This window comes from Pan paniscus, chromosome 3 (genome assembly GCF_029289425.2).
Source record: "Pan paniscus chromosome 3, NHGRI_mPanPan1-v2.0_pri, whole genome shotgun sequence".
NCBI lineage: Eukaryota > Metazoa > Chordata > Mammalia > Primates > Hominidae > Pan > Pan paniscus.
This window is the reverse complement of record NC_073252.2, coordinates 9,368,557-9,383,725: the sequence shown is the minus strand read 5'-3', so window position 1 is coordinate 9,383,725 and position 15,169 is coordinate 9,368,557. Positions and strand designations below refer to the sequence as shown.

At 46.2% G+C, this 15,169-nt stretch overlaps 1 protein-coding gene across 1 annotated transcript in view; it reads left to right on the top strand.

Annotated features, from left to right (window-relative positions):
• Positions 1-15,169, top strand: part of LOC134730254 (brahma-associated protein of 60 kDa-like) — a 401,335-nt gene that overhangs the window by 292,849 nt on the left and 93,317 nt on the right. The window lies entirely within an intron of this gene.

The following is a 15,169-nucleotide window of genomic DNA, read 5'->3' as shown; positions in this document are numbered from 1 at the left end:
GGCTTGCAGGGGGAGTTTTGATCTTGCAGGGACAGGAAGGGTTAGCTCCTGCGGGGTGGGATTGGGTGTGGTGGTGATATAGACGTGGGGACAGAGTGGAAAACAACAAAAATATAATTATTTTAGTTCAAAGTTATTGTGTCTTGAGTTGAAAGGCAGGGCAGTTAGCAACACAGTTCAGATTTCAGTACTGCCCATGAAATCTGAACTGTGTTCAAAGTCTAAAACGTTTACCTTAGCAAATCCCTCATAAAACTCCATTTGGAAGAGTCCCAAGAGCTAATTTTTTCAGTATACTTGCAGAAGGTAGATGAGGAGACAGATAAAATCTTATTACCTCTTTCAGATGAGAGGCACTTGAGCCCTGCTCAGCTATGGGAATAAGAGAGAGGAATTAATTCTAATTGAATACACTTGTTCTCTCATAGCTGTTGTTCCCCACCAGAACCAAATGAGCGCAAGGTCTGACAAAGAAAAAAAAAAGATTCATCTTTTATTCCCCCAAACACTTTCATTTAAATCAAGAGGCTGGGATGTGGTTATTGCTGTGTTTTTAGACAGAATCAACAGTTTCTGGGTCTGAGTTATTGCATACACCCCCTCAGTCCCTGAATCCTGAGATGGAGTCATCTGAGAATCCACAGCGAGTCCTAACCAGGCATGAGTCTGGGTGATTAAGGAAGATTGGCTTCAGAACTGGGCCGGGGGCACTGCTTTGCTTTTGCTGTTTTGATCAACTCTCTGCCTGCAGGAGACAAGGAAAACCAATGGGAACAGGTTAGTTACCCTCATAAATCCTGGGCTTACTTTATTAACTCACATAATAGCTATTAATTGCCTTTCCTCCAAGGAGCAAAAGGGCATACACGGTGAATGCTATAGTAAGTAACACTGTATTATATTATACTAAAATATCAATCTAGGTTGGTTCAGTCTTTCCTGATTCCATAGATTGGAAGGGAATTGAGGAAGGACCCTAGCAGACCACAGAGCTGAGCCATGCACACAGAAGAAATCTTTTTTTTCTTTTTTTTGAGAGGGAGTTTCGCTCTCTTGTTGTCCAGGCTGGAGTGCAATGGCACAATCTCGGCTCACTGCAACCTCCACCTCCCGCGTTCAAGCAAATCTCCTGCCTCAGCCTCCCAAGTAGCTGGGATTACAGGTGTGAGCCACCATGCCGGGCCATTTTTGTATTTTTAGTGGAGACAGGGTTTTAATACGTTGGCCAGGCTGGTCTCAAATTCCTGACCGCAGGTGATCCGCCCGCCTCTGCCTCCCAAAGTGCTGGGATTACAGGCGTGAACCACTGCGCCCGGCCAGAAGAAATCTTTATCTTCGTGTGCGGGCTCGGATGAGGGACAAATGTCATCTATCTTGGATCTGAATCTAGAAGGATCAAGGCACTGAAGGGATTTTTTTTGTTTCAGACAGTCTCCCTCTGTTGCCAGGCTGGAGTGCAGTGGCATGATCTCGGCTCCAGCAACTTCTGCCTCCTGGGCTCAAGCGATTCTCCTGCCTCAGCTTCCGGAATAGCTGAGAGTACAGTCACGCGTCACCACGCCCAGCTAATTTTTAGTAGAGACAGGGTTTCACCATGTTGGCCAGGATTGTCTCAATCTCTCGACCTCATGATCCATCTGCCTTGGCCTCCCAAAGGGCTGGGATTACAGGCGTGAGCCACCATGCCTGGCCTCACTGAAGGGATTTTTTTTAATGTCACGTGGCTCTCACAGGTGCGGTGTGTTCGGGTGCAAGTGAAGATTAGGACTGATGCTTAAAACCAAACGTAAAATTCCAGGTGGTGTTGCTGTGGGGAACAGCATTAGGACAATCTGAGTGGTTTCAGTTGCAAGAGTGTGCGTGTACGTGCAAGAACTACAGTCAAGATTCAACTTCTGGCTTTGAGGGTCTCTTTAATAACGGTAATAACAACCTAAGGCAGTTTAACAGTATGGAATGGTTGCCTTTTGGAAATTAAGCTATGGGCATGGAAGTTCAATTAGTACATTGAAGTTTTTCCTTTATCTCTCCTATGGTTAATGGTTTCTGTAGAAAAGGACCAATTGATTTCTTTCTAAAAACGTTGCTTCAGGGTGTAGAGACTTTTATAGGTCATATTTCAACTTACAGAAAATTTTATATTTCAAATATAAATTACGTTCAATGTGGACTTTGTAATAGCATTTGAGGTTAAGTTTCCACTTTCCTTAGGCTGTTTGCAGTGCCCAACAGGCCCCATGATATCGAGATGGAAGTTCTGTTCAAGGAGAAGATTGGTCAGGGATGGGCAGAATAAGGAATATGGGCAGCTCAGGCTAATGATACAATGATTGAGATGTAGAAAGAGGGCCAGCACGGGATAACGCCGTCATCTCAGTGCTTTGGGAGGCCAAGGCAAGAGGATCACTTGAGGTCAGGAGACCAGCCTGGTCAACAGAGTGAGACCTAATCTGTACAAAAAAAAAAAAAAAATTAGTTGGACATGGTGGTGTGCACCTGTAGTGTCAGCCACTTGGAAGGCTGAGGTCAGGGGGTCCCTTGAGCCCAGGAGTTTGAGGCTGCAGTGAGCTATAATCACATAACTGTACTCCAGCCTGGGTGACAGGGTGAGGCCCTGACTCAAAAAAAATTGAGTCAGGGAAAAAATTGGAAATCTTAATCCTCCGTACCCAGGAAAGTGACCTTATTTGGAAATAGGGTCTTTCTAGATGTAATCAAGTAATGATGAGTCATACTGGATTGGGGGCTGCTGGTGAGGAGGCAGATGCAATGACCGGTGACCTTATAAAAGAAGAGAATGAGGGCCGGGCATGGTGGCTCATGCTTGTAATCTCAGCACACTTTGGGAGGGTGAGGTGGGTGGATCACTTGAGGTCAGGAGTTCGAGACCAGCCTGGCCAACATGGTGAAACTCCATCTCTACAAAAAACACAAAATTAGCACTGCGTGGTCGTGGGCGCCTGTAATCCCAGATACTCAGGAGGATGAGGTGGGAGAATCACTGGAACCTAGGAGGCAGAGGTTGCAGCGAGCCAAGATTGTGCCACTGCACTTTAGCCTGGGTGATGGAGGGAAACCATCTCAAAAAAATAAAATAAAAGAGGAGAATGTCAGGTGAAGACAGAGACACAGGGAGAAGGCAGCCATGTGATGAGGGAGGAGAGATCAGAGCGATGCATCTACAAGGAACACCAAGCATTGCCAGCGGCCACCAGAAGCCAGAAGAGGCAAGGAAGTATTCTCTCTTACATGTTTCAGAGGAAGCGAAGCCCGGCCAACACCTTGATTTTGGGCTTCTAGCATCCAGGCCTGCGAGACAATACATTTCTGTTGTTTTCAGCCACATGCGGGGCCCTCGTTGTTGTTGTTGTTGTTGTTGTTGTTTTTTTTTTTTTTTTTTTTGGAGATGCAGTTTCACTCTTGTGCCCCAGGCCGGAGTACAATGGCGCGACCTTGGCTCTCTGCAACCTCCTCCTCCCAGGTTCAAGCTATTCTCCTTCCTCAGCTTCCTGAATAGCTGGGATTACAGGCATGTGCCACCTAGTCCAGCTAATTTTTGTATTTTTAGTAGAGATGGTGTTTCACCATGTTGGCCGGGCTGGTCTCAAAATCCTGACCTCAAGTGATCCGCCTGCCTCAGGCTCCCAAAGTGCTGGGATTACAGGCATGAGCCACCACGCCCGGCCTTGTGGTTATTTTTTTAGACAAGATTCCGCTGTGTCATCCAGGCTGGAGTACAGTGGTACAATCTTAGCTCCTGCAGCCTCGACCACCCTGGGCTCAGGTAATTTTCCCTTTTCAGCCTCCAAGTAGCTGGGACTACACGCTTGGCTAATTTTTGTATTTTCTGTAGAGATGGGGTCTTGCTATGTTGCCCAGGCTGGTCTCAACCTCTTTGGGCTCAAGCCATCTGCCTGCCTTGGCCTCCCAAAGTGCTAGGATTACAGGCATGAGCCACTATCCCTGGCCACCCTTGTTAAAAAATAAAGAATTTCAAGATGTTGATGGCAGATTATTAAACCACAGTGGGGACTCTTCTGTGTCCCTGTGGGACTGTCCAGGTTGCAAGCCCATGAAGCCGGCCCTGGCTGCTGGGTTCTTGGAGTGCTGGACCTCCCGTGGCATGTGGCAAGGAGTTGTCATGGGTTATCACGACATATGATGATCAACTACGGGAGACCCAAAGACCACTCAGTCCTTTTTCCGACGAATGGCTGTGTATGTCACACTAGCAGCAAACAGAACCGCAAGAGCTCCTGTGACAATGCTGAGCCCGATCACTGCACCTTGCAGAGCAGATGCCGTCTCTACCTCCGCTCCTGTTAAGAAACCAGAGGGTTTTTAATTGCCTGATTATTAAGAGGCTCTTCTGGATGCTCCTGGTTCCCTGGGAAGTTTCCCATCTAGCCGCCACTGAGTATTAATTATGGAAATGAAATGTACATTGAACCCAAGAAAATGCTCACTCTAGAGAAATCTCGTAGGGCAAGTTGTTGAAAGCCGATTTACTAAATGACCTCTTTGCCAAATGACCCATTTGCCTAATGACCACTTTGCCAAATGATCAATTTGCTGAAAGCCAATTCGCTGAAAATCTGTTTGTGGGATGTCCTGCTTATCAGTAACTGAAAGTCAGATGCAGCTTATCCCAGGCTCCCAGTGGGATGTGGAACAGGGGAGGGGCTACAAAATAGTTGTAGCAAAACTCCAAAACTTAAAAAGAAGAAAAATCCTCCATAATTTGGTGAATTGGTCATTCATTTAATTAGTTTTCTTAAAAAGGGACTGCTTTCTGTATGTTCACAAGGAGATCATGGGCAGTGGCTTACAAGAATAGAAAGGATGTATATCACTCCTGCCCTCCCCTCTTTTCCTTTTTTTTTTTTTTTTTAAGGCAGGAATTGGGGTGCCGTAGCACAATCACAGCTCACTGCAGACTCAAACTCCTGGGTTCCAGCGATCCTCCCGCCTCAGCCTCCCCAGTAGCTGGGACTACAGGAACGTGACACTACACCCAGCTAATTTATTGTAGAGACAGGGTCTCACTATGTTGCCCAGGCTGGTCTCAAGCTCCTGGCCCCAAGTAATCCTCCTACCTCGTCCTCCCAAAGTCCTGGGATTACAAATATGAGCCACTGCGCCCAGCCCCTTACTCCTTTTTGCACGTAATTGCTTTAAGCGTTCGTTAGATCACTGGACAGTATCCAAGTCTCTCCTGGCAAAAGGAAAGATAGCCAGTTTTTGTAAACAACCCACAGAAGAAGGCAACAGCAAATTCTGAGATGATTTTATTCTTCCTTTGTATCACCCAGATTGAAGGGGTTTGAAGGCTTGAGAATTTGCAGTCTCGTTTCAGAATCTCCCCTCTCCGTTTTTCAGCATCGGGGGAACAGAAGGGTTTTGCTCCTCCCCTATGAAGAGCTTTCTTTGTTATTAAAGGAGGGCTGATTTCCGTATCTGGAAGGGGCATCTTGGGGGCAGACCTTACACAGTGATTTCCTTAGGACCGGAAGGATTACAGCCCGACTTTCTCTATAGAGCACCTTCCCTTTGCCTAAAAGGCACTATGTAAAATGTTACCAGCAGGTCGAGGGATTCCCTACCTCCTGTGCTATCTGGAGCTGTTGGCATCTTGTTCCTGGGGCTCCAAAGCTGCTGGGAAACAGGATTGTTGTGCTTGAATTCCTCCTCCCCACCATGAGACCCTTTTGATTCTTTTCTATCTCAAGACAGAGCAGACTATGCTGACAGTTTTCTGGCAGCTGCTTTTGTGTCTCACCTGGCTGCTGGTCGGCAGAGTTCACGAGCATTTCCTGGGTGACCACCAGGGAGCCTTTGTGGGTTTGGTGGTGACTCCCAGGAGCTTACACATGAATGGGTATATGTGGACGCTGTTAAAAGGCTCGGCCAGGCGATTCCTCTTGAAATCTGGCCCGAAAGCTCTGAATATGGTGTTCATGTCCATGAGGACATTATCAAAGCCACGGCTGCCTTTGTTGAAACACATTATAATTCTCTGAAAAATAATATCTATAAAAAAGCCATTTTAGATTCCAATCCCCTGAAAGAAAACTGTCCCTTAGTTAATGTCATGCTTGTTGGATCCATGAAGTCTTTGAGAATTTAAACTACAAGGACACTGCTCTCTGTGGTGGTGGAGAGAATACCAAGGATTTAAAGGTCTTTAAGAAAGAGAATGTAGAAAACATACCCATTGGAAACAGCAAGATGATGATAATCGTACTGAGAGTAATAATAAGCTCAAATATATAGAGCTTACTATGTATCATGAATTGTTCTGAATGCTTCATAAATATACGTTCCATCCTTTATCCTCATGGCAGCCCAGTAAAGGCGCCATTCCCCATTTTACAGCTGGGGAAACTGAGTTACAGAGCTTGTCTGCACTGAGTCAACAGGAGCAAATGCTAGATCAGGTAATTGAACCCAAGCAATCTGGTTCCGGAGGCAAATAGGTGTATTTTTTATGGTATAAATACACATACATACATTTTTAGGGGAAGGGTGGTGGTAGGATGGGATGAGGATTCTGGGTAATTGCTTGGTAAATGCCAAATACCTTTCTTGTCTGTCCCTCTTTTCAAATGATAAAGTAATGCCATTTGCAACACTTTTTTGTTTTTGAGACAAGGTCTAGCTGGAGTACAGTAATGCAGTCATAGCCCAGTGCAGCCTCAAATTCCTGGGCTCCAGCGATCCACCCACATCAGCTTCCCAAGTAGTTGGGACTACAGGCCCACACTACTATGCCCAGCTAATTATTTTAATTTTTGTAGAGATGGCAGGTGGCGGTGAGGGGGGGTCGGTTTCGCTATGTTGCCCAGGGTGGTCTCAAACTCTTGACCTCAAGTGAAACTCTGCCTCAGCCCCACAAAGCTCTGGAATTATAGGTGTGAGCCACTGTGGCTGGCTACAATACTATTTATTTATATTTTAGACCAACAGATATTCTAGCATATAAGAAATGTGATGCTCTCTGTACATTGAAGAGTTGGTCTAATATTTGGCCTGGTGTATACAGAAATTGCCTGTCTGCTCCGCTCTGGTTGAAGAAACCAGTCCGACTGTCTCTGAGGCTATGGAGCAGTCCATCAAGAATGAAAGCCCTCGGCCAGGCACGTTGGCTCACACCTGTAATACCAGCGCTTTGGGAGGCCGAGGCAGGTGGATCACTTGAAGTCAGGAGTTCGACACCAGCATGGCCAACATGGTGAAACCCCATCTCTACAAAAAATAGAAAAATTAGCTGGGACTGGTGATGCATGCCTGTAATACCAGCTACTCAGAAGGCTGAGGCAGGAGAATCACTTGAACTTGGGAGGCAGAGGTTGCAGTGGGGAGCTGAGATCACACCACTGCATTCCAGCCTGGGCGACAGAGCGAGACTCTCTCAAGAAAAAAAAAATGAATGAATGTCCTCATGATGGCCTCAAGCACATTGGTCCCTGAAGAGAGTCAAGGAAGGCCCACTTTACTCTGCACTGCAAAGCAGGCAGGTGGACAGGATGAGAAGTGGATTCAGTGAGAGGCATTGACTCAAAGGATTTTCTGCCTAATGGTCGGTTCAGCAGAACATTAAACTGAGCACAGCATCCTGTTCCCTCAAACCATCTGGTTGGTCAGTGGGGAATGTTCTTGCCTTGTTAAATGTCCTCATGCTACTGTCAAGATATCTTGTTACAAAACGTCATAAACCAGGTTTACAAATAGGCCAGGTGATTGTGGAATTTCTCCTTGGCAAGGCCTTAGCTACGGGCGTGCGATTGGTGTGCAGTAATCACAGTGTTCCCGGCCACTTGAGGGATAAAATATACGTTAGGTGATAAACTGTTGTATTTTAATGTGAATATTTCCACCAACATTAAACAGTAACCCCATGAGTTTTCTCATACCTGTTACACTCTGGAGTTGCAACAAGCTGACATGAAGCAAGTTGCAAACAGAATTATCGCATTTGGCTCCTATACACAGCAAGGGTTCTTCAAGCTGTACCTGGGGCAGTCTTCCCTCGCATGAGGTTTATAGCATCATTTATTTAATTATTTATTTATTTTTTGAGACGGAGTTTCGCTCTGTCTCCCAGGCTGGAGTGCAATGGTGCGATCTTGGCTCACTGCAACCTCTGCCCCCCTGGGGTTCAAGCGATTCTCCTGCCTCAACCTCCTGAGTAGCTGGGATTATAGGCACCCACCACCACGCCCGGCTAATTTTTGTATTTTTAGTAGAGACGGAGTTTCACCATGTTGACCGGGTTGGTCTCAAACCCCTGACTTCAGGTGATCCACCCGCCTCAGCCTCCCAAAGTGTTGGGATTACTGGTGTGAGCCACAGCGCCCGGCTATAGCATCATTTAAACTTTGTTTTTCCCATGAATTGTTAGTTGGTAGTTAACAAAAAATAGACCACCTCATTTATGTCTCACAGTTAGCATTGGTTTTTGTGTTTTCTTTAGGCTTGTTTTTTAATTGTTTTTAAAATTGTGCAACAGGGTCTTGTTCTGTTGCTGAGGCCAGAATGCTGTGACACAATTTGGGCTCACTGCAGCCTCAACCTCCTGGGCTTAAGCACTCCTCCCACTTTAGCCTCCTGAGTAGCTGGGACTGCAAACAGGAGCCACCACCGCTTGCTAATTTTTAATTCTTAATTTTTTTTTTTTTTTAAATGGAGTTTCGCTCTGTCGCCCAGCAGGTTGGAGTGCAGTGGCGTAATCTCGGCTCACTGCAACCTCCACCTCTCGGGTTCAAACCATTCTTCTGCCTCAGCCTCGGCACCCACCACCATGCCTGGCTAATTTTTAAAAAATATTTTTAGTAGCGACAGGGTTTCACCATGTTGGCCAAACTGGTCTTGAACTCCTGACCTCAAGTGATCCACCTACCTCAGCCTCCCAAAGTGCTGGGATTACAGGCGTGAGCCACCACGCCAAGCCTAATTTTTAAATTTTTTTAGAGACCAGGTTTTGCCATGTTGTCTAGGCTGGTCTTGAACTCCTGGGCTCAAGTGATCCTCCTGCCTTGGCCTCTCAAAGTTCTGGGATTACAGGCATGGCCCTTATGTCTGGCCCTTACCATACAATTTGCCCATTTAACGTGTATCATTTGGCCGGGCATGGTGGCTCACACTTGTAATCCCAGCACTTTGGGAGGCTGAGGTGGGAGGATCGTTTGAACCCAAGAGTTTGAGACGAGCCCGAGCAACATGGCAAAACCCTGTCTCGACCAAAAATACAAAAAAATTAGCTGGGCATGATGGTGTCTGTCTGTAGTCCCAGCTACTCTGGAGGCTCAGCCTCCAGAGTAGCTGGAACTACAGATGTGCACCACCATGCCCAGCTAATTTTTGTATTTTTAGTAGAGATGGGGTTTCACCATGTTGGCCAGGCTGGTCTCAAACTCCTGACCTCAGCTGATACACCGGCCTCAGCCTCCCAAAGTGCTGGGATTATACTCGTGAGCCACCATGCCCGGCTGTGCACTTATGTTTGATTTTTGCAGAACCACCCTTCCCTAATGGTTGTCTCCTAGATCCAAGGTGACTTTATTCATTTTAGAATGAACTTACCCCATTGATACTGTAACCAGAGTTGGCATACATCACGATTGGCAGAACCCGGTCATGTTTAGTGAGATGAAGTTTTCTGGAAACTCCTCCTTCTTGTAGATGTGGAGGTGAGGGTACGCATTCTTCAGTGCCTGGTAAAGGGTTTCCTCTTGCCCCAATTTGGGCAGGGGCATCCCAAAGCCACCGTAGCCCACAATATCAAACTTGACCAAGTCCCTGAGCTTGATGTAGTTGGACAAGGGATCTTGTTGACATTGGGTCTCTTCTTCACGGTGGTCATCCCATGGTCTCATGTGATGATGACGCTGAGGTGCTCTGCAGGCTGTGCTTCTCAGTGGCTCCCACCAGATACCCGATGGTCCTGACGATTTGCTGAATCATCAACTTCCTGTTCTCTGCCTCTGGCCCGAATCGATGTCCCACGTTATCTGGCTCTCTGTAGCACAGAGTCACAATGTCAAAGTCTTCCTTTGTGAACCAGTTCATGACGGTATCGATGTTCTCCCTCTGCTCTGTCTCGCTGTTGTTTGGGTGAGTGTAGGACTCCACCAGGGACCGCTTGACAGCCTCACCCTCATTTTTAGCACCTCCCCTGGAATAGTGGAATGATGCCGCTTTGTTCCCCTGCAAGTAAAAGAAGAAAATTCCATCAGTGTCATTTCTCATACATTTTTCAAAATCAGCAAAGCTCGAGTTGTCTACATCTGTGCCCCAGTCCAAAGGCTTATAAAATATGTGGTCTTTGGAGTCAGACAGGGTGGAGTTAGATTCTGGGCTTCCCCAGGATCTCATAGCATCTACAACACTGTTAGTAACAAGATGTGCTATTATTTTTTCAACTACTAAGCAGAAAAATGCTGCCAATGCGACCGTGACATTCCAGTGATTGTAAGGTGTATTCCAACTTCAGAGATGGCAAAATGAAAAATAATTCCTTAGAATAGAGGGAGACGGTAATTTCTGAGTTGTTGGTGGTGAATTTGTGCATGTATGTTTTTTATATATATACACATATATATACGCACATATATACACATATACATGTATATATATGTGTATATATATACAGACATATATATATATATATAGTATATATATAGTGGTGCAGTGGTACAATCATAGCTCATTGCACCCTTGAACTCCTGAGCTTAAGTGATCCTGCCATCTCACCCTCTTGAGTAGTTGGGGCCACAGGCATGTGCCACCATACCTTTTTTTTGAGACACGGTCTCACTCTGTCACCTAGGTTGGAGTGCCATGGCACAATCTCAGCTCACTGCAACCTCTGACTCCTGGGTTCAAGCAATTCTCATGCCTCAGCCTCCCAAGTAGCTGGGATTATAGACATGTGCCACTATGCCCAGCTAAGTTTTGTATTTTTAGTTGAGATAGAGTTTTGTCGTGTTGGCCAGGCTGGTTTCGAATCCCTGGGCTGAAGTGATCCACTTGCCTTGGCCTCCCAAAGTGCTGGGATTACATGTGTGAGCCACCGCGCCTAGCCCTAATTTTTTTTAAAAAATATTTGTAGAGATGAGGTCTCACTAATTTGCCCAGTCTGGTCCTGAACTCCTGGGTTCAAGTAATTCTCCTGCCTCAGCCTCTCAAAGTGCTGGGATTACAGGCATGAGACACCGTGCCCGGCTGGTGGTGAGTTTTAAAATCTCCTAGTGTCTCAGGGTCTCAGTGTTTCTACCTGTAGAATGCCAAAAAGTAGATGGCATCTTTGTGAGGATTAAGCAGGCTAGCTTTTTATTTTTTTATTTTTATTTTTATTTTGGAGAGAGAATTTCTCTCTTGTCACCCAGGCTGGAGTGTAATGGCGTGATCTTGGCTCACTGCAATCTCAGCCTCCTGGATTCAAGTGGTTCTCCTGCCTCAGCCTCCCAAGTAGCTGGGATTATAAAGCCATCTAGCTTTAAGATACAGTGCTGGGCATCACATTTTGGCACGGAGCAGGCACTCTTTTCTTTGCCTCCAGGTGAGACTAAGCCACCACAAGCCTTCCCTGGTGTGTGCAGTGGGTGATGAATGCTTGCCTGCTCAGCACCCACTTCCTGGTGGGCTGGGTCACATTACTCTGACTCCCCCTTGAGCTTCAGTCCGCGCCTGGTTCAAGATGTATTGACTCAACCCGAGGATCCAGAGGTGGGATGTAGCTCTGGCCTGGCCAGAGGACCGAGGATGCTGCATGCCATGACTACAGCAACTGGTTCAGCTTTGGGCTCATGTCCTAGTCAGAGCCAATGAGATGTAATCTTCGGATATCTGCTGGGCTGTTGGGAAGGGGACCGGCTGCCCTGCTCATCCCCATTCCTGATGCTGAGGGACCTGAGAAAATCACTTCTAAAATTTGGGGGTGTTTGGAAGAAGGGGAGACTGATGTCTCTTTCTCTCTACAGGCATCTGATCAGCTACAGAGCTTGAGTAACCTACCCAGAGGCAGAATGATATGGTGGTTAAAAGTGTGCTCTGGGCCGAGATTTTGCCACTGTACTCCAGCCTGGGTGACTGAGTGAGACTCCATCTCAAAAAAAAAAAAAAAAAAAAAAGTGTGCTCAGGGCTGGGTGCGGAGCCTAACGACTGTAATCCCAGAATTTTGGGAGGCTGAGGCAAGAGGGTCGCTTGAAGTCAGGAGTTTGGGAACAGACCCCATATCTAGAAAAATGTTTTTTAAAAATTAGCTGTGTTGGTGGTGAATGCCTCTAGTCCCAGCTACTCTGGAGGCTGAGGCGGGAAGATTGCTGGAGCTCAGGAGTTCAAGGCTGCAGTGAGCTATGATCAGGCCACTGCACTCCAGTTTGAGGGACAGAGAGAGACCCCCTCTCCCTAAAGAGCAAAAAAGTGTGCTCTGGTGCCGCACTGCCTGGTTAGATCCTTTGTCCACCACTTAGATGCATGTTATATAAATGCTCTCCTCAGTTTCCTCATCTGTAACTTGGGGATGGTAATGCTGCCCCAAGAAGTGGTTATGGGGACTAAATGCATGTGGGCATATTGGTAAGTATTCAACAAGCTTGATTTTTCCTGGAGAGGGAGAAAGAACATGCAGTGAGGCGGCATGGTCAGGGGCATTGGGACAAGGATTATTTCCTCTGGCTTCTGCCTCGGGGGAGGTACTAAGGAGGGATCTGAAATGTGTGTGCAGGCCCCAGAGTTGGGGACTGCAGAGGGAAATTGAGATCAGGGACCCTAGTCTGGCAGAAATGAGTGCAGTATGGGGCATTGAGTTCCTTCCATCAGAGGCATAGGGCGTGTTGCAGACAGTCATGAAATGTGGCTGAATCTTGCAAGGGACCCTCGGTCCTAGGGTTGCTGCTTGAGACAAAGACCCCTGTCAGTGGAACCTGGTGACCTTCACCCTTCTGTGTCAGGCTGCAGACAGCAAGAGATGGCAGCAGATTACACCCAACAGGAAAAGGGCCATTGCCATCCCACAGGTTGCCATAGGAGGAGATGACATCTCTCCCTCTCCTCCTCCAGCAGTGTCAGCTGGGGAAGAGGTGGGTGGGTGTGCACAAAAGAGTAGACCACAGACCATGCTTCTTCTCCTCCAGTCTGCTGGGGCCCCAAGAGGGTCTGCAGCCCTTGGCCAGGGACCGGCTGACACAGGAGAACAAAACAGCTTAGGCTGGGATAACATAGTGGTGCAGTTCATCCTCTGGCACTCCCTGTGAGATCAGACTGGAGCCAGTCTCCAGCTGAGACCACATCTCACTTAGCTCGTTCCCTGCCATATCCTGTTTTCCTTACTCCTAACTCCTGAGAGTTCTTCCTGAATGAATTACATGCACTCAATCCCTGCCTCAGGCTCTGCTTTTAGGGAACTTGACCTAAGACAGAAATCTTAGTACTAAATACTTTGCAAGGCATCAGAAGCTCTGCTATCCACAAGCAGGTGAGATATTACCTTCCCTACCACCTGGCATTCATAGTCTATGTTGCGATTCAGCTTTATGGAAGGGCTTCTCTAAAGAACTTCCCCCAATTTAAGATGATCTTAATTTGCTCACTTGTTTATTGTCCATTTAGCTGCTCTAAAATGTGAGCTCCAAATCAGGGGCCATGTCTGGTTGGTTACCCATTTCCTGGGACCTAGAATGGGCCTAGCTCAGAGCAGGTGCTCACTATTGATGGAATGTATGTTGAAACAATGCATGAATCTCATCTCCTTTTGTGGGTGAAAAACTCATCCTATTCTCATCCTGATTAACTTTCTTTCTTTCTTTCTTTCTTTTTTTTTTTTTTCAAATTGGAGTCATGATCTGTTACCCAGGCTGGAGTGCAATGGTGTGATCTCAGCTAGCTGCAACCTCTGACTTCTGGATTAAACCAATTCTCCTGCCTCAGCCTCCTATGTAGCTGGTATTACAGGTGTATACCACCACGCTGGGCTAATTTTTTATATTTTTAATAGAGACAGGGTTTCACCATGTTGGCCAGGCTGGTCTCGAACTCCTGACCTCGTGATCCACCCGCTTTGGCCTCCCAAAGTCCTGGGATTACAGGCATGAGCCACTGTACCCAGCCACTCTTGATTAACTTAATGGAAATATTTAGAGATTCTTTCTCTTCTGGGTTCTAGCGTCTTATCTGTAACCTCTGCAGGTAATACATTTTCCTTCCTGATGATAGCATTTCTATGGTTGCTTTAACTTGCAAATCCTCTAATACTTATTTATTCTATTTCTGATTGGCATTAGACATAATTCTCAATTTTTAGTGACAGCACTTTGTTTAACTTACATATAAATCGACTTTGCCTTGAAATATGACATTGACTAGAAGGATGAAACTTCTAACATGCTTTAGAACATAGTTTGACTGGCTAATTTATTATTTAGAAGAAACTAATATTGCCATTATGAGGGACTTAGGTGGCTCTGAAGAACCAGTTGTATTTCTAATGTTTGCAATCTTAAATCACAGATATTGCCAACGTGAAATAGTTTCCATATGCTGTGTTCTCAATACACACCTTTTCCAAAGATATCCCAAGCTGTAGTCTTAGGAAACTGTGATTTTTCTTATTTGGTCTCATAGGAATTTGGGGAGCTATGCGGGATCTCCATAAAACGAGCTCCAGAAAAACACGTGTGCACACACACACACTCACACACACACACACTCACACTCACACACACACTCACACACACACTCACACTCACACACACACTCACACTCACACTCACACACACTCACTCACACTCACACACACACTCACACTCACACACACTCACACACACTCACACTCACACACACACTCACACACTCACACACTCACACATGTACCACACCACACTTGACTCTGTTTATTTGGGACCCATGATTATCAGAAGTGCTATTTTCCACAAATACTTCTGAGAAATAATCTGAACACTTAATTGGATGCAAAAGAGTGGCTATTTACTATTCTACCCTTTAGTTAGCATAATCAGTGTTTCCAGCAACAAAAGCAATTGGAAAATCGCTAGTTTTATTAGGTTCATTATTCTCCCTTAGCGTAGTGTGGCATCAGCATGGCTCTTATTCCTAAATTGCCTCTTTAAAACAAGGACTGGTGCTTCTTACAGACAATTCCTAACTCTT